Source organism: Sinocyclocheilus rhinocerous, unplaced genomic scaffold (assembly GCF_001515625.1).
Source record: "Sinocyclocheilus rhinocerous isolate Xijiao unplaced genomic scaffold, SAMN03320098_v1.1 scaffold491, whole genome shotgun sequence".
NCBI classification, from domain to species: Eukaryota; Metazoa; Chordata; class Actinopteri; order Cypriniformes; family Cyprinidae; genus Sinocyclocheilus; species Sinocyclocheilus rhinocerous.
In genome coordinates, this window is record NW_015625034.1 from 1339289 (window position 1) to 1359954 (window position 20666).

Consider the following 20666-nt stretch of genomic DNA (forward strand, 5'->3'; position numbering starts at 1 on the left):
TACAAATGGACGATGACCCAAAACATACAGCAAAAGCAACCCAGGAGTTTTTGAAGGTAAAAAAGTGGATTATTCTGCAATGGCCAAGTCAGTCTCCTGATCTCAACCCGATCGAGCAGGCATTTCACTTGTTAAAGACAAAACTAAAGGCAGAGAGACCCACAAACAAACAACAACTGAAGTCAGCTGCAGTAAAGGCCTAGAGCACAGGGATTAAAGTTCTGTCGCTAAAACAGATTTCCATCAGTTCATAAAGACAGTCACTTGCTTCATTCCTGAGACCCCTCTCTCGATGCACTTTTAGAAAATCTTTTAGAAGGGCCTCACTGATTAATTTTGCCTGGGGCCCCCACTACATGTAGGTACGCCTCTGGTAACAGATATACTCTCTTCCCAGATTCAGTCAAATTCAGCAAAGTTGATTGGACGGCGCTCCAATGTACAAATGGACGATGACCCAAAACATACAGCAAAAGCAACCCAGGAGTTTTTGAAGGTATTTCACTTACTGAAGACAAAACTAAAGGCAGAGAGACCCACAAACAAACAACAACTGAAGTCAGCTGCAGTAAAGGCCTAGAGCACAGGGATTAAAGTTCTGTCGCTAAAACAGATTTCCATCAGTTCATAAAGACAGTCACTTGCTTCATTCCTGAAGTTGATTATTGATCAGAAGGTGCTCCAAAATTTTTAAATTAGGAGGACAAGCGCTCCTAATTACAAGAAGAAAAAAACTGCTCTTAAACTGGGTGTGTGACAGGTATGACTGAGGAATGGGGTTTGGTCGAAGAACCATTTTCAGTCAAAATATATTTTTTTGCTTTAACCCCTGCAATATAAAAGAAGTAGAATAAGACAAATAAGTTACCAATCATATGAAATTAGTATTAATACATTAATTTGTACTACAGAGGTGGCACACAAAAGTAGCTTGTAGGTACATTTCAGACGTTTAATGAGGCTCAGAGGTAGCATGAGTGCAATTAAATTCATAAATTCATGTGGAGATTAATGTTTTAAATATAAAATTTTGAATACAGAAATATTTGAATACAGAAATATGATTTAAATAACTGAAATTATACGCTAAAAATGAAACTAAATCCGCCAGCAGGTGGCGGAAAGTCACTGATTTTATCACTGAATCATTCATTCAATTGATTCGTTCGAACGGCTGAATCATTCAGGAATGAAGCAAGTGAGGAAACCCAGTCTCTGGTGATGTCCATGAGTGCCAGATTTAAGGCAGTCATTGCCTGCAAAGGATTCTCAACAAAATATTAAAAATTAACATTTTATTTATGATTATATTCATTTGTCCAATTACATTTGAGCCCCTGAATATGACGGGACTGTGTATGAAAATGATTGTAATTCCTAAACTTTTGATGTTCAATTTTTGTTCAACCCCTTGAATTAAAGCTTAAAGTCTGCACTTCAATTTCATCTTGATTGTTTAATTTTCATTCCATTCTGGTGGCATACAGAGCCAAAATTATGAAAATTGTGTCAGTGTACAAATATATATGGACCTAACTGTATTTGAACTTTAAAGTGCTTTTTGTCCCACTTGCAGTAAGTAGTACATCTTTATATGTAATTTTATTATTGCTAATATATTTGTAATTACACCTTTGTAATGATTAAGTTTCAAATGAGTGTATTAATATATAATAACCTTAAATGTAATACTGAATAACACACTATAGTTAAAATTATAATCAAGCTCTTTACGTGTGCTTTAGTACGTTAGTCAACACATCAAGCATGACTAAAGATTATTAAAACAGAATTTTAAATGTACTTTAAAGTAAAGTAATTTGACAAAATGTACTTAAGTCTGTTAAGAATCACTGGTCCCACTTTATATTAGGTGGCCTTAACTATACTTACATTTAAATTAATCATTTGGTACAATATACTTACATCTGTAATTAATTTCTGTAATTACATTTATAATTACACTGTTGACCCATCCCTTACACCTTAACCCACCCTTAAACCTATCAATACCACCAAACCTGTCCCTAACCTTACCCGTATCCCACCTCAATAGCAGCAAAAGTGTTTTGCAATACAATATAAACACAATAAGTACATTGTACTTCTTTTTTTGATGGAAGTACGTAGTAGTTAAGGCCACCTAATATAAAGTGGGACCGAATCACTCATGAAAATGGGCTTTTATGCTATATCTGCATGTACAGTTGTACTTTGTAAGTACAGCATGTACTTTTAGGATTTAAAGTACACTGCAAGTGCACATTTAATACAATTAAGTACACATGGCTTCAGACAGCTGTGAATATACAGTATAGTGCACATATTGTGCAGACTACTATTCTGATTCTTTATGGTGCTTTTTGTACCTTTTGGAGGTCGACAACCTCTAGTCCCCATTCACTTTCATTGAATGGAATAGAGCAGCTTATACATTGTGCAAAACTTCTTTTTTTGTGTTGTATGGAAGAAAGTCAGTCATATGGGTTTGGACATATAAATAGTGATTGAACATTCATGATATTATGTGGACTATCCCTTTAATGCCTTTCGGGTGACCCTGTTTGCTTCGAATTAAACTGGAACCGGCTGTGGAAAATAGTGTGTGCAGCAAAATAGAGGTTGACCACGACTATTAAAACTAACTTGACTTTAGAAGTGTTGTTTTTGAGCGAGACTCCAGGTTTTGTGTCAGTTTGATCGTCTCACTGAGCACTGCATGTTCTTGTCTCTTTCCTTCTGTGTCTTGCCAACCATTCCAAGTGTCTGTATCTAATAAACCCCCAACCTCCTTTATCTTTCCCACTTTCCCTCCCTCTCTTTGGCTCTCTTTCTCACTCACTTACTCACCCACTCTGCCCTTACAAGGAAAGGCAGGCAGGGTTGATGTCATAGAATGAAGAATGTTTAAAGAATCCAAAGGGGGCGAGACGGAGGGAGACCTGTGTGAAAGACAAACGAGAGAGAACTTGTTTAGACGGAGGGATGGTGTCATTCCTTTAAGAGACATGTAGGGGGAGGGTTCAACAGCTGTGCATCTGAAAGAAACAGGAGTAGAGACTGCAGGAAAAAGTTATCTTCGAAATCACACACTTTTACAGGCCTACAGAGAAAGATACAAGAAGAGAAGGTGAAGGAGACAGGCTAACTGGTAAGTCCAAGATGTTTTCAGTACAACAAGACTGCTGATTGTTTGACCTTTTTATTTAATCACTGTCCAATGGCTTTTTTGCCTTACAAGTGAGGTAACCATTGAACTGGATAAAAAAAACTAATGAATAAAAAAAGCAAATTATATATGCAATTAAACTTAATTAAACTTTAATCGATAGTATTCCAAGTAATTTAGAGAGTTTTAAGGATTTTTTTGGTCAGATATTTTATGGATTAAATATAATTTCCAAAATGCCACAAAACCTGGATCTACTTGTGCAAATACTTTTAAAATATGTTTTATATGTATATTATATGCAACCAATGAATATTACTTTTATACAGCTGGTCCTAAGGTAATTTTTTGTGAATGTAGAAATGCACATTCCAAGTCTGACAACCAAAAAGTGTCCATTAATGTTCAGCAAATATATTTAAAAAAAATATTTAGAATGTAAAATATTGTAAGATTAAAAAAACGTTTTTGATCTTGGTTTTAAACAATATATCTATTTTTATTTTTGTTTTACTTTTTGTGAAATACTTTGACAGTAAAATGTACTTTTGTCATTTTTTTTTCTGTTAGGTATGCTATTTTATGACTATTATAAATGAGAAGATACAGTAGCTACAAGTAATATTTCACCCAAAATTAATTTGTCACATCTGACCATTTAAGGTCACTAACTGTGTATTAAAGAAGGCAAAAAAAAAAGTCATTAAAACGCCTAAAACATTAAAAGCTGAAGAAAAAATGTGCAGGTCTCTTAACAGCAGTTTAGTCATCATTGGCCACCGATTTTGTCCCACCTCCAGCGGCCAGGAGAATGCGGAAGCGTGAACCGGAAGTGTGTCAAGAGTCGGTACATAGGAAAAAGTTCATGTGGGCAGATCAGATTCGCTGATGATCATCCCCACGAGAGCTTCTTAGAATTAACAAAATAATGCCTAACGCCAACACCGCGTCATAAAGCGATAAAAATTCTGAAAAGATACGCATAAAGGGGGGATATTTATCCATAAAACTGTAGGGATTAAAAATAGACGCGGAGACTGCATTAGAGAACCTGTACTGTTTTTGGCATAACTGCACCTTTCCAGAGGAAAACGAACTGTAAGTGCCTTTGTTTCACCTTTTCTATAATGTGTAGCCTAACGTATGACGGCGGTTCGTCACAGATGACTGCAATCTGTATCTGCATCAAAACCACAAACCTTGTATGCATTCACAGTGGTTTGTAGCAATACATAGTTGTAGTGAAATATGATTGTATGACATGATAAGTTACATGTTGCTTGTGCGGTTTTTGACTCGAAACGTATTTTAACTCTTTTAGTCGCTTTGTAAATTCTGTCATCATTGAAAAATGTTTTGTGTGATATAACCATGAATGTAAAGTGAGGGGTGGGGCACATAAATGCAATCTTATTCATAAATGTGTCCACCTAAAGATTCGTGGCTGGAGTTTGTCAAGTGGGACTATCTCCATAATTTGTGTTATATTCAATGGAAGCTTTATCGCTCTTGTTCCTGGGTTTCCAGTCAGATATCCATATAAGGTGAAAGTAGCTTGTTTGCTAGCGTCTGATAAGCGAACATCAGGAACAGCTACACAAAGTTTTCCGCGTCTGAAGAACGAGGCCGCAATTACATGTTAGTTTAATTCAGTATTTGAGGCAAGAATGGTGTAATGAATGAACGCAGGATTTGTCTGGGTGGAGTCCCTAAAGATGACAATGGGGTTTACTGGCCTTTAGTGTGATTTAGGATTTTCCAGTTCAATAATGCGGCCATCGGACTGGAATTAAAGATATATCAGCGCAGATTATAATAACATGGTGCCTCCATTTTTTTTGCACACTTTTGCGCCATAAAAGATCAATATTCAGTGCAACAGTTTGTTTGTAATAATAAGTAGTGCAGCCACACTCCTGATAATAATTTCATTGGAAAACAGATGGATTGAATTCTGATTGGATGAGCAGCTGCCAATACAGTCACACCATGAAAAAGTTAGATTAAAGGAATAGTTCCCCCCCCCCCCCCAATGAAAATTCGATGAAAATTTACGCAACCTTATGTCAGATTTGGAGAAATGTAGCATTACATCACTTGCTCACCAATGGATCTTCTGCAGTGAATGGGTGCCGCCAGAATGAGAGTCCAAACAGCTGATAAAACATCACAATAATCCACAAGTAATCCACACAACTCCATTGATCAATTTTGCCTTGCAACAAATTGATCATTAACACTGTTTGTAACTTCAAACCATTGCTAAAATACAAGCCCTCTATCCATAAAAAAAAAAAAAAAACATTATCTTGTCTCAATCAGGAGAGAAATATGCATAGATCAAGCACTGTTTTCATTTCATTTAACAGAGATATCAATTTCAAAACAAGTAGCTTTCTGTTGGTCAACGTGGAGAATCCGCATAACCAACTTGGGCCCGTTGCGAATTCTGCGTGGGGATATCTTTCGCCCTCACACTAAATTTCCAGGCATGTGAATTCCTAATAAAATGACTGGATTTTGCCCTTTTTTACTGAACAATGTTAAATGTGACTGGGCCTTGAGTATTAATTATTACATCATGTACTTTTTTTTTTTTTTAGAATATTGGTTTCATTGAAGTTTTTTTTTTTTAATACTAAAAGTTTTTTCTTGTGGCTTTTTTAACAACACTGAATAAAATATTTTCATGTCAAGAATACATTTTATGTTCCACAGAAAACAAGCATGGTATTCTACTGACACACTTTATGACGTAATGAACCACTTAATGACCCCATTATACACCCCACCCCACCCCCCATGACGTCATTATGCGATCCTTTTATGCGAGCCAAACATAACTCAGACAGGTGTGCCGTACACTTTTCACCATAGTCACCCAAAACAATAGAATCCTGCTGCTTCTGGAGTTGTCACTGTACCAAATTCCAACCGAGTGTCTTTGTACATGTTTAAACTGGATTCAGGAAAGGAAATTAGTCTAATATTAGTCATTGTAGACGAACATTGTCATAGGAGTGATTGTTCATGTTCGTTCAGTATGTCATAGCTGACATTATCTTTCGAAACAGACTAAGTTGTGGTGCCAAACAGTGTGGTAAGTTAACAGCTCACTGTTTGTCATCTTTCTGTATAATGTGTGAAGAGCTGTTTCTCTTCAAAAACTATAACTGATCAGGATCAACGTGCTATTCAAACGCACAACAGTCTTAATATAGCTGTGAACTCTTGTCTGTATACTGTGCTAGTTGCAGCTACTCTGCGACTTGATGGCGAAGAGATGAAATCATCTGTAGAGGAAGCCAGAAAACTGCAATGCAGAAAAGTACTGTCAGTTCCCAGCCAGAGAGGAACGATGACACATTTGTTTTGGTCTATGGTTGATGTGTTAGACTTCTTATTTACATTTATGCATTTAGCCGACAGTTTTATCCACAGCGACTCATGAAAAGCTTTCTGGCCACCGGCATTCACAGTAGAACATTACTCACTGCAATTTCAGCATGTCTCGTAAACTATTTATTTCTTATGTCTCCAGTGTGGTGAACAGAATGTTGAATAATTTGCATGTCTCATGCACTGATCCTCTAGTTCCCAAGTTTCCCTCTGAGGGTAACGCTTACAGGCCACAGTATCCATCAAGGCTGCATAAGGAGGCCTCATGGAGCCAGATCAGCTGCGTCGTCTCTTGTCCCCAAAAAAAAGAGCCAGACTCCCTATATCACATAGTCATTCTGATCAAGTGATTAAATGCAGACACATGCGTAAGGCCACTGGAATCTTTATATTGCAGCTGTTTCTCTTTCCGTGGCGTACACACACACACTGTGAGAAGGTGCTAGTTCGATCAAATCCTAATCTTTTACTGGAACTCCATAGTGGGTAATGAAAGTCACAGAGTGTTTTCCCTGGGTAGTGTTTTGACTGGTTTGAACTGCATTGCGTTAAAGTTAGACTGTTGTTTTGCATGTGATGGATCTCCTCTCACTAATGTATTGTCTTCACATTATCAGAGAGTCTAGCAGTGTAGCCAAACCATTACTGTGCCCATGGAGACCAAACAGATCAGCCAAAACTGGCAGCTGGTGACCTCAATAAGCAGAGAACATCCTGCGTTGCTCTTAGTTAGAGCTATGGCTGGGGTGATTTACTGTGTATTCACAGTATATTCACAGTGGTTTTGAAGGCGAGATAAAATAAGGCAATATCATGAATATTGGGATGTGCTTTTTATTTGACCATTTAGTTTCTTTAAAAACATCCTTAAAGGTGGGGTAAGCGATTTCTTGTAACCAATGTTGACATTTGAAATCACCAAAACAAACACGCCCCTACCCCAAAACGGTCTCGCTCCTATTTTGATAGCTTTGCCCCACACATACGTACGCAACCCAGGCAACGATTAGTTCTGTGAAACAAAGCAAAACCAATGTTACACCGTGTCTACACCGGACGCAAGTGACTATAGAACTCATTATAATCAGTGATGCTGTCTACACCATAGATATATATAAATATATGGTCTACACTGGATGCGGCGCTGCTCGACACGACAAATCCCTGACAGAAAACTGCTGCTGCGTTCTATTCATGACGTATTGACACAAATTTCAAATGATTTTCAACGGTCGCTTTGTCGCGTCCAGTGTACAAGACAAACTTTAGCTGTTGCGGCGCAGACACGGTGTTACTCACCTATCGAGAAGAAACAAAGCAACCTCTGCATCCGATCGCAGGCCTTCCGCTCCTTGATTTCTTTCCAGCGCTGGAAAGCTGATCCGATATTTACACATGTCCTACTTCTTGCCTTAAGCCTTCTTTTGTTCCGCAGACGTTTTCCTCTTTGGTTTTTTATCCGCCATCTCTATCTTTCTGTCGCTCGGCTCGGCTAATGTCCGTCCTGTGCACTGAACTCTCTCTCCTCTAGATCATGAGTAGACATGCCCCTTATTGCTGATTGGCTACAAGTTTGTTTTGCTATTCAGCCCGAATCAGTTTTCTAAAGCTATTTGAAAAATCGCTTACCCCACCTTTAAGGCCCATTCGGACCAAAAACTGTAACTATATAGATAACTATAATGATAACTTTATTAGCATCCACACCCATGCATTGTGACATTGTTTATTATAAGCAAGTGCTGCAGTTATGTTGTCTGCCACTGTAAATGCCCAAGCTTTTTAAAGTCGGATGGATTCTGATTGGCTGTCAAACGTTTTTTTTATCATTTCTCTGGTGGAAAAATAGTTCTGAAATTGTCGTTATTATTATTAGCTGTGGTGTGGACTTTCCATAATTAGAACGATTATTAAAACGTCATAGTTTGTTAATGTTATGGGTATTGTACTTCCATCAAGACTAGTTTTACAATCCTTCCTTTCATGATGTTTTAATATTGTCTCTAATTTAAACTTCAGTAGCAAATGTTAATGAATGTGTGTTGTCCCTGATAAATACAAAAATAAAATTAATAATGTTAATTATTGCAAAATGTTTTTAAAAAGTAATATGCAATTATTTATTAATTATTTTCTGTACTTTTTGTAATCAACATTTTGATAGAAGTCAAATATTTAAATGGTTAGCCTAGTTCACCCAACAATGAAAATTCTGTCATTAATTTCTCACCCTCATGTCATTCCAAACCTGCAAGACCTTCGTTCATCTTCAGAACACAAATTAAGATATTTTTGAAAGCTCTTGGATTTCAGCAAAAATATCTTAATTTGTGTTCTGAAGATGAACGGAGGTCTTGTGTGTTTGGAACGACATGAGGGTGAGTAATTAATGACAGAATTTTCATTTTTGCATAATTATCTCTTTAATATCATTTTATATAGTTTTATAATTATTTTTACTAAAAATGTAGGAAATATAAATATTATATGTTAACATTGTATTTTTATATGGAATGAAAATGAAATGAAATATTATTCTTTGTCAGTTTAATGGACAACAGTGTGGAAAATAATTTTTACTGTATATTGCAGTAAAAATTTTGACCGTCCCTAATTTGAACTAAAGGTAACCGCTGGCCAGAATTAATCATTCTCCTAACTCATGTTGGTTGTCAAGGAACGATGGATAGGTTGTTGTAGCAGCGCCAAAACTAACAGGAGATGTGGCCAACTTGTGGGTCTCCTGTTCTCTATGGTGCGCTTAGCTAAAGGGAACTCAGAATTAAGGATGTGGTCATCCTTTCCATTTTGCGGCAGAGGACACTCACAAGAGTAAGTCATTGCTGTTTGTTTTGAGCACCGCTGTCAAAATGGCTGAAAAACTACATTCGAATTTTTTACTTAAATATTATCAATATTCGAATTATATTCTAATTTAAAAGGCATAAGTACAGTTGAGGGGGAAAAGCTGTTGGCTTTTCTCCTGAGGCCACAAGAGGGCGCATTGAGCAAAAATGATGCACGTTTCTTCAAAGCATAATAAAATAACACGACTATCTTTGCATAATGTTTAAAATAATGCTTATAAACCATATATAATTAATAAAGTTGCTTAAACAATTATATGTATAGTTTAATACAAAGGACCAAAAACCAAACACAAAGAGTATTTTCTTCATTTTAAAAACTTGAGATGCAGTGGGATGGGGGAAAACCGCTATAAAGTCTTGAGACATGTTTTTTAAAAGTTGAACTTAAATTAATTTTACATAGCTTTCTAAATATGCGGCTCTCTTCTGTGAGACGCGAGTGCAACGGTGATAGATGTCCCTCTAGAAAATGCGATAAATATGCGTTCTGTGTGAACGGCTTGGTTTCGGTTTTGACGTAAACAACATCTTCCCCGCATTGATTGTTCTCTTTTTCTGCAATAATTTTGAATGAACGTAGCAGCGCCGCATCTAGTGGGTTCAACTGGACAGGCTAACAAAAGCATTAAAATGCAATGACACTTACATCGTTGTCATCGTCGTTACATCGTCGTGCAAAAAAAACGATTTTTTTTTTTTAACAATTTTTTGGGACAGCCCTACACCGCTGTCACATGTGCTTTGCTGAGAATCGCTTACTGGAAACGGCTCACTGGATAATTTTTTTCAAGTTCATTGTAAGTACCCGCAAGCTTGTATTGATCTGGAGATGGAGGCCATGATGAGAATAAATAAGCTTTTGGACCTCAGGGTTTATGGCTTGTTTTCTGTCCTGTGTGAATATTTCATCAGAGCATGCACTTCTGCATTATTAAACTCCACATCTGAACCAGAGGAGAAAGGTGAAGAATTTGCACTTTACATGTGACTGACTCTCACTGCACAGTGCTCACTCAGATCTGAGGACTAAAAATAGTCTTAAACCTCTCTTTTTTGGCCTTAAACTGTGCTTCCACTTATGGTTATGCAGAATCCATTAAAGGGGTCATATGATGCTTTTTTAAAGATCATTATTTGGTGTATTTGGTGTAACAGAATATGTTGACATGCTTTAATGCTCAAAAAATACATTATTTTTCAAATACTGTACATTATTGTAGGTCCTCTATGCCCCGCCTCTCTCAAACGCTTCGTTTTCTACAAAGAACTTGAAATCGCATCATATGACCCCTTTAAAAGCTTCTCAGATTTGGAGATGGTTTGGTGGACCACATAAAAGCATTTTTAACTGTTACAAGAGTTTCTTAAATCAGTCATGAAGGTAGGGCAGAAGGGATTTTGGGAATATTTGTGTGAACTGGAGCTCTTCTTCTCAGGCCAGAACATGAAATCAGCTGGAGTTGCAGTTGTGGTTTTGTGTGGGACTAAATTGCTTAATGATTCATAATTACTCCCCTTGATAAAAAATTATTTGCCAGTGTAGATTTGTATGGCTGTCAGTGGACTGAACTGCTTTGCGATATTTACACATGTGACAAATTGAGTTGGACATGGCCCAAACAAGTCAAGGTGAGGAGGAACTTGCAGTTAATTGGTGTTTGTTTGGCACAACGTGGAGAGTGAAGTGTTGTTTATGGTTGCTATAGTGCAGCATGGCTCTGTAATGTAACATTCAGTTGATGTATGATCACAGTTGTGTTTATATCAGCTATTTTACAGTGGCTTTGAATCCGAATTTGTAGTCCAAACAAGGTCTGCACGATTAATCGAAATAAAACCGAAATCAAAATATACGGCAATGTTGCAGTAAATGCTGCACCACAAACTCTGCATATTATCTGAGTTTAGGACCTTTAACATGCATTTTGGAATTTTATTTTAATTTTTTTTACAATTTTACAATGAAAAAATACAAAATAAATATTTCTTTTTTGTTTTAAATGGTGCTGTCAAATTGATTAATCACGTTTAATCGCATCCAAAATAAAAATTTGTGTTTATGTAAAATGTTCGTACTGTGTATATTTATAAATACATACATATATTTAAGAAATACTTACATGTGTATGTATATGATATGTATGTGTGTTAAACCATAATAATAACAAAACAAAGACTTCGGTTCGCTTCCTTTATTCCCAGTCTTCACACCAACTCGACTGATAACAACTGCCCGCGAAAAAACATGAACGCTTTCCCTCAAACCAAGAACTCCATTGCCCCCTATTGGACACAGAGCAAACTCAACTTAAAGGGTTAGTTCACCCAAAAATGAAAATTCTGTCATTAATTACTCACCCTCATGTCGTTTCAAACCCGTAAGACCTTCGTTCATCTTCGGAAGACAAATGAAGATATTTTTGATGGAATCTGAGAGCTGTCTGACCCTACATAGACAGCAACGCAACTGAAATGTTTCCAAGTCCAGAAACGTAGCAAGGAGATCTGTAAAATAATCCATGTGACATCAGTGGTTCATCAGCAGTTATACAAAGCTACGAGAATACTACGAGAATAGAAAAAAAAATAACGACTTTATTCAACAATTCGTCTCCTCCGCATCACCCTGGTACCATTTTGGAGAATATCCGCTGGACGTAAACCGCATATGCTGTTCTGTAGATACGCTGTTTCCGTTCAGATCAAATCACAACAACGTAGGAAACCGATCCGGCGTGACGCAGCTGACACAGAACAGCATAAGTTGTTTAGTCAAGCTGATACTCTCCAAAATGGTGCTACAGGGTGATGCGGAGTAGACGAATTGTTGAATAAAGTTTTTTCTTTTGCGCACAAAGTATTCTCATAGCTTCGTATAATTGCGGTTGAACCACTGATGTCACATGGATTATTTTACCGATCTCCTTGCTACGTTTGTAGACTTGGGAACATTTCAGGTGCGTTGCTGTCTATGCAGGGTCTGAGAGCTCTCAGATTCCATCAAAAATATCTTCATTTGTGTTCCGAAGATGAACGAAGGCCTTACGGGTTTGAAACGACATGAGGGTGAGTAATTAATGACAGAATTTTCATTTTTGGGTGAACTATCCCTTTAACAATTTCCCCCTTTTTTTTTCTTTTTTTTTAATGCATATATTTCAAAGAAGGGGGAAAAACAAAAGGAACAAAACTCTCAGTCAGACATGTCTGACTGAATATAGACATCAAAACAGATTTTTTCCCTGTTAACTTAGTCGTGTTTCCATAATCCTTCACTAAGAGTCTCTAGAAGCTGTAATGTAGATGCCCCTTTTTGGTCAGACAATCAGCAAGCTGTTTCTTCGTAGAGGACCAGAGAATCTGCTGGACACCTCCAGAGTGGATCAGCTCTTTTATGCTGCTTATTTCAAGACGGAGCCTCTTCTCTGAAACAGACTTTGTAGACTTCACAGCATCTAGAAGAGAATGATTGTCAGTTACACAAACAATTGGCAAGTTGTTCAATGTACTGTCACCTGTTGTAATTTCTGAATAAAGTGCAGATAAACACATCCCATTGTCAATGCCATCAGCAAGTGCCAATGTTTCTCCTGCCAAGGTGCTCTGGACAACTCTTCTGACTCTCTTAGACTGCCAGGAGATAGGTGAGAACTTTCCATCTTATCCCATCAACAGGATCAGGTGTCCACCTTGAGTACCACCATCTGGAAGATTTCCCATTGAGACATCACTAAAGACAAACAGTTTCAAGGAGTTGTTTTTTCCCAGGTTCTGAAATTTCAGAGTAACTTCTTTTGACTTCAGCTTTCTGATGAGCTTGTTTACATCATGCAAAGTTGAGACAATAGCATGTTTCATAGTAGAAGCAAGAATAGATGTCACACATTACATCTGGTCTGCTCCGTCTTGCTACCCACAAGATTTGGCCAATCTTGGAACTCAGCATGTCGATCCCACAGTCCATCAATGGAGCCTCACGTTGCACAGCTCTGGCTGGATATATAACAATGGGCTGAAGACTTTTTATGTACGTGCTTTGATGTACATGTATCTCACCATTTCCAGAAGAGATCTCCATTCCTACATAACTGAAACTGTTGTGCTTTTCACGTCCAACTTGAAAAGCAACTTTCAAATGTGGGATGACCAAGGAGGAAAACATTTTAGAACCTCCCCATAAAAAATCATCAACGTGAGAAGCAAGAATTCCAGTTAACTCACCACTGTCGTCCAGCCAGTAGAACACAGCAGGGTCCATCTTTGACACACAACCTCCTAGCTGCTGCATAGTATCCTTGACCTTGTTGTACCAGTACAGAGAAGCATCTGCCAAACCATACACGCATTTGTTCAACTTCCACAGGGTTCCATTGCACTGCGCTTCTAGAGGAGGACAACTCTATTCAACTCTCTTCCCTGAAAAGCTGCTTTGATGTCTAAGGTGTTCAGCAGCCATTTTCTCTGGCATATGACTGCCAAAACAATTCTTAGAGAATCTGAAGCACAAGTAGGTGAGTCTTTAGGGAGGTAATTGACATTTATTTCTTCAAAACCTCTTGCAACTAGCCTGGCCTTAGGCACTACACCATCAGGTGTCTCTTTGACTGAGCACACCCATCTTGTGCTGATAGATTTTTGACCATCATCTTTCACCTCCTTGAATACACGGTTTCTTTTCCAGTGATCTAGCTCAGTTTCCTTTGCTGCAACAAATGTTTCATCTTCAATAATGTACACATCGCTTTCCTGGTGATTACTACTTGGCACTGTCATGTCTGGGGAAACAAAGGTCATCCACTTGCGTCAGGTCAACTGAACCAGAAATGCCTGCAACAATATCAGGGTGGCTTTTAGCCTGGGACACAGATTTTTCACTTCTCCCACTTGGCTGGGTCAATGTGTCACATTGTTCACCAACTTCACATTCTTCACTAACCGGTGATTTTTCCACACTATCAGTGTCACTGTCATCGTCGATTTCAGTAAGTTCTGGAGGTGCAAAATAGTATCATCCTCACCGTTCTGCCCTTTTTATCTACGTCTTCCTGTACTGTGTGACTGTCATCTGTCTTTCGAAGCCTGGAATGATGCACACGAACATGGGAACCTCCGTGCCTCACAAAAATCACTGCCCCATCTTGGCCAATGACAACACCTGGACCTTTCCATTGTGTACTGTCTGCATGCTTGTAGTACACTTTGTCCCCAGTCTCGTACCTTTCATCTGTTGGCCGCAACTGTTTGCGTAAGGCTCTTCGAATTCTTTCAGAGCATTCAGCCTCTGTAAATACTCTTCTTGCAGCATGCAGAGCTGAAATGTGCTGTCCTACCCATGTACTTACACTGATACCTTCCAAAGCTGGTGGCTTATCAGTAAGGACTGATGGTAGATTTGGATTTTGTCCAAACACAAGTTGATAGGGGCTAAAACCATGTACGTTGTGCATGGAATTTTTTGGCATCAGTGCCCAATCTAGAGCAGTTTTCCAGTCACATCTATTGTCTTTTTTTAAAATCTTCATCAGTATTTCTGTGAGGGTCTGATTTTGTCTTTCTAAAAGACCATTACTCCAGGGACTATATGCTGCTGTGGTCTTTACCTCAAAGTTGAACTTTTCTGCCATGTCCCTCATTTCCTCATTGTTAAACTCTCCACCATTGTCACTAATCAGTCTTTTAGGTGGTCCATGAATGCTGATCCAGCAGTGAATGAAGTTCTTCACAATTTCACTTGCCCTTTTTGTGTTCACAATGCTTCCAGCACTAAAATGTGTGAAATGGTCAATAACATGAAGATACCATACTCCTGCGTCCAGTTCATGCAGGTCCACAGCGACTGTTTCATTGTAACTTGAGGCCAAAAGCAGTCCCACAGCAGGTTTGGGTCTGCTGTATCTAACACACGTTTCACAGCTGTCCACTATGTCCTTTAATATTACGGTGCACTCCTCATCATAATTACCTGAAGAGGCCAGCAGCTTTTTGAGTCTGTCAACAGAGGCATGTCCGAACTGTTTATGCCGTTTCAGTAGGACTCTATTTTTTTCTTTTGTTGTCATGTTCTCTGTCACTATCAAAACTTCATCTTTACTACACTTTTCAGCGTCGCATGACAGGTCTTTATGCAGCAGGTTCACACAGTAATGTCCTGAAGAGGTAAGCTCGGGGGGTCACAGGGTGCTTGAACATTATTGCTTTGTCCTTCTGAAGATCTAGTACGGCACCAGCTCTTTTTAATGACGTTTTACTCAAAAGCAAAGGGATATCTGATGGAACTACTTCAGTCTCTATGTGGCATTTTGTCTGTCCGATTATGGCTGGAATTTTCACTTTCTGTGCTGAGTGCACAACTCTTCCGTCGCCAAACTTGAAAGCTTTGGCACTGTCTGTGTATTCTAATTTTTTCTGCTCTGCTGGTTTTAATCCACTGACATAATGATCAAGCCATTTCTGTCCACACACTGTTTTAGTGCACGCTGTATCAATAACGGCTGACCCAAGTGATTCAACCATGAATATTTCTGAGTCAGACAAAGTGTCTCTGGAAAACAATGTGATGTTGCACTTCTCCAAGTCCTCTGTTAGCCTGGCGTGTTTACCTCTGTGAGGGCAGTCTTTTGTCCAGTGATATGTACTTTGGCAAATTGCACATTTAGATCGCCTGCCATATCTATCAAGAGGATTCGTTCCTGGCTGCATCTTCGACTGTTTTTGTAAAAGTGGCTTGTTTTCTTTCTTACTGAAGTCTGTGAAATATGCAGAATCCTCTTTAATGTGACTTCCATGAATGTGATTTTCGCCAAAAATTCGTTTTAGACCAGATTTCATGTCAGAGAAAGTGAGAACAGGCGGTAAGCTCTAACTGTTTGTCTTTTACATCAAGGCCTGCTGTGTCTAAAAGTTTAAAGGCCAATACAGCATCTGGAAGTATCATACCGAAATGACGTAGCTTGTTATATTTGCGTTCAAACTCGATGATATAATCAGCCATCGCAACTCCATGCTCTCTGGTGATTCGATCGAACTCTGTATACGCGTCATATTGGCGATCTTTTTCCTCCTTTAAAAACACAAAGTCCAAATTGTCTAGAATTGTTTTCATACCATCATCCTTGTTCAAATCGTCTGCAGGTATTTCCAGAGCGGCATCTCTTTCTCTCCCTGTTAGCGATAAAGCGACAGCCAGGGCTTGTTTCTTGCCTTCCAGTTCAGTAACACGCATCCACATTTTCACCTAATTTTTCCAGCTTTCATATGACTTCTTTTCATCAAACTGTGGCGGGACCTTGTAGTTTCCAGCAGCCATCCTCTGCTACCAATGTTAAACCATAATAATAACACCGACTTCGGTTCGCCTCCTTTATTCCCAGTCTTCACACCAACTCGACTGATAACAACTGCCTGCGAAAAAACATGAACGCTCTCCCTCAAACCAAGAACTCCATTGCCCCCTAGTGGACACAGAGCAAACTCAACTTAACATGGGTGTGTGTATATATATATATATATTCATATTTATATATGGTTTGTTAAATATAAATGTGTATATTAAATATATTCTTAAAGGGTTCATATGACAATGCTTAAAAGAACATTATTTTGTGTATTTGGTGTAATGCAATGTGTACGTGGTTTAAGGTACAAAAATCACATTATTTTCCACATACTGTACATTATTGTTTCTCCTCTCTGCCCTTCTAAAACACATAGATTTTTTACAAAGCTCATCGTTCTGAAACGCGCGGTGTGCTCTGATTGGCCAGCTATCCAGTGCGTTGTTTGATTGAATATCTCAAGCGTGTGACGGAAACAATAGGCTTGTTCGACTTCATGCGGCGCCACAAAGACCGGCTGCCGCCTGACAAAAGCTATGCATTCTGGTTAGAAAATTTGTCTGACTTGATCGGCGCTGCAGCCACCTTACGATCACATGTGTCATCAAAGTACCGCAAGAGCAAAACAAGACCAGCCGCCGAGGTCAGGTGCTGCAGTTGCTCAAAATCGGCTGCGAAAGCCTTGATGGCGACACATTTTATTCTCATTGGTCAGATTCTGTGATGACAAGGACGATGACAAGGCCTTCTTTCTTTGCGTAAACATTTGGGCGGTGTTATGCAAATCTTCGCACAAAGTGACGTAGATTTGAGGGGACGTGTTTAAGGGTGCTTTCACACCTGTTGGTCGATTGCTTTGTTCCGAAACAGGGATTTAAATTATTACAATGTTGCTTTTTATTCTTGGTGCGGTTCGCAAAGTTTGCAAAGTTTCTAAATCGACCAAAATTGTTAATACAAGTCACGTGCGAGTAAACTGTCCTCTCATTGGTCAAAGTCCAACGGTTTATTTTCTGGAATTCCGCTCATAGCTGTCATCTGTCAGGATGGAACGACAACAGCTTCGAGGGCTTATTGTTGGGTTTTTTGTAGCTGTCATTATATAAATTTATTAATTTATCATTTTGAGCAGGAGTCCAGGATTCGTTGGGAAAACATTGTTAAAACGCTCCTACTACAAAGAGCAATAAGACGGCATTATAAAATGAAAAGGCACGGTTTGATTTTGAATAGCGAAGACATGCTCACCCACAGACATCGTCTACTGCTTTTCACGGAACATATGTAATTACCCATCATACATTGGGATATATCCTGGTTCGTTGGTCTGTTGGATCAGATTGCTTTCTCACTACAACCGAACCGCTCCAGAGTTCGTTTTCAATCGTTCAGGCGATCTCGGACCGATTGTTTTGGTGCAGATCCGAGCGCAATTGCCATGTTCACATATGCCCAAACGAACCGAGCTAAGGGGGAAACGCGACAGGTTCCAAAATAACAGGCCAGGTGTGAAAGCACCCAAAATGAGACGTTTTAGGAAGGTGCGGATGAGTCTTCACTTGTAGAAAGAATATCTCTTTGGGTTTGAGACTTTAATCTTTGTGACTTTACTGATCTTATATATGCACAAACAGCTTGTAACACACCAATGACAAAGGAAAACATGAAATCGCGTCATATGACCCCTTTAAACATCTATGCGTGTATATATACACACAAATATACACAGTACACACACACACACACACGTATATGTAAAAACAAACTTTTATTTTGGATGTGATTAATCGATTTGACAGCACTAGTTTTAAAGTATTTAAAAAAAATTTGTAGTAGTAGTAATAAATAATAATAGTAATAATAATTATTATAATTATTATTATTAGTAGTAGTAGGTAGTAATATTTTTGTTAATGTTTGACAATTTCATGCCTATTAAATTTGTTTTCATTTATTCAAAGCAGGATAGAAAACATAATCATAAATATATTATTTAATTATTTATAATTTAATTATATGTACATAATTTTAGAAACAAAATGACTTTAAGACATAATGCTTAATATTTTTCTGTTTATACAATGTACAGACTCATGTATACTGTATGAGGATCATCACAGGATCATCAATCCTTGGCATTAAAAATTTGAAAACTAGTTCTCCTAATTTTTACAGAACATTTTCAAACTGGATGAGTTCATTTGAATAGTAGACTCCGTTATTCTTGCACATGTACTACAGGCCGCATTTCAGATGAGAAGGTGTCAGTTCTTTTTGAGATACTGAATTGAAACGATGAGAATGAGAGTGGACTGCCATGCAGTGCATGTTTCTTTTCTTACTTGACCTAGAATAACATGATTTGGCAGGTCATAACATGGCAATCAGGATAGAATAACAAAAATGTGGCTCCAATTAGTAAAACTAGAAACAAAAGATGTTCTTTAGTCATGAAATCCTTGTACACATCATCTGCCTCGGAAGACAACAGTGGGTTGAAGTAGAGAGATAATTGACTAGGACAGGACAGGCTGCAACTTACGTCTTTAAAGTGTTTGCCATCATCCGTAATTCATACTTTCAAAGCATGAGTCTTTGGTATGGTTCACTGGCTGTATTATGAGAACTACAGAGGGAAAAAAGTAATGACTTAGTCATAGGGTCATATGAGACTTGGCTCAGCAGCAGCAGCAGGAGGAGGAAAAGGGGAATGAGGTAATGCCGTCGTTTTTAATGGCAAACATGCTTGAGGTAAATATTTGCACATAACTCATGCCATGAGAGCACTTCTGCGGTATATCACATCCACATGTCTCAAGCACTTTAACTGTTTCTAGTTGAGGCTCAGTTGACTGTACCCCGAGGCCTCATAATGGGAAAGTCATGGTATGACTTCAACCCCGATAACCTCGGTTTGGAGAACTTGCTTGTGTGCACACAATCAAAACAGAAATTATGTGTTATAATATCCACCAACAAGAGGACTTTGTATCTTTGTACTGTGTTTTTGACCATCTGTGTTCTGCGGTGTCCTGTAAGTACATAATTTTAAAGGGTGCTATCATGACGAATAATATTTTCCCTTTATCTTTTGACATAAAAGGGCATCTTGTACTATGAAAACATAACTCTCAAAGCTCAAAACATGTAATTCCCATTAGAGCATCTTATGAAACTGAAGGCTGGAATACACTACATAAAGAATGTCTTATTTATATCATGTTTACACTTTGTTGGTTATAATGAAATAATTTGTGAGAATGCAGAACTCTGTAAGCTAATATAGCTGATCTAAAATGTTTTAGTAAAGTTTTGAAACGGTTTCTGACTAACATAAAATCCTCTAGCAGGCCATTGTGTTCACATGATCAACAGACATGTCTGTGTTTGGCTACAAAGCAGAACGCTTCAAAAACAGCATTGCAAATAGAATCCTCTGAAGCTCTTCAATAGCTGTTTCCATCCAAAGTTACGAATTAAACTTGTGCACAAAATTGGAATATCGCATAAAACATTTGCGAATAAAGCACCGTTTCCATCCAGTGAGTTGAAGAGAACAATATTGTCACTTCCCGATTAACTTGCGTTAAATATCATGAAGAAAAATTACATTTGCTGCAGTAGGAGAAGGCACTGTATATAATATTTTTTTGTATACAATAAATTACGAGCCTCAGAGCGCACAGACGAAACGCGGTCATGTTATCTTATTTTCAGAGCCTGCTGTTTAAGAACGCAGTTCTGGGAGTTAATTATAATGAAGTACTTTGACGAGACTTTGCTCAAGTATTTTAGAATGACAAAATTAGCTTTTCGATCTGTTGGTTGGTTCAGTTTTATGCTGTCCCTTCGCATTAAGGAATTTATTCTGCAAAAGTGTTTCCATCGTAGTTT

At 38.2% G+C, this 20666-nt stretch overlaps 1 protein-coding gene across 1 annotated transcript in view; it reads left to right on the plus strand.

Moving 5' to 3' along the window:
• Positions 1-3957: 3957 nt before the first annotated feature.
• The window catches only part of LOC107748852 (zyxin-like), a 32792-nt gene continuing 16083 nt past the window's right edge, over positions 3958-20666 (plus strand). The window contains exon 1 of the mRNA XM_016563838.1: positions 3958-4267. The gene's annotated coding sequence lies outside the window, so the exon portion shown is untranslated. The remainder of the gene's footprint in view (positions 4268-20666) is intronic.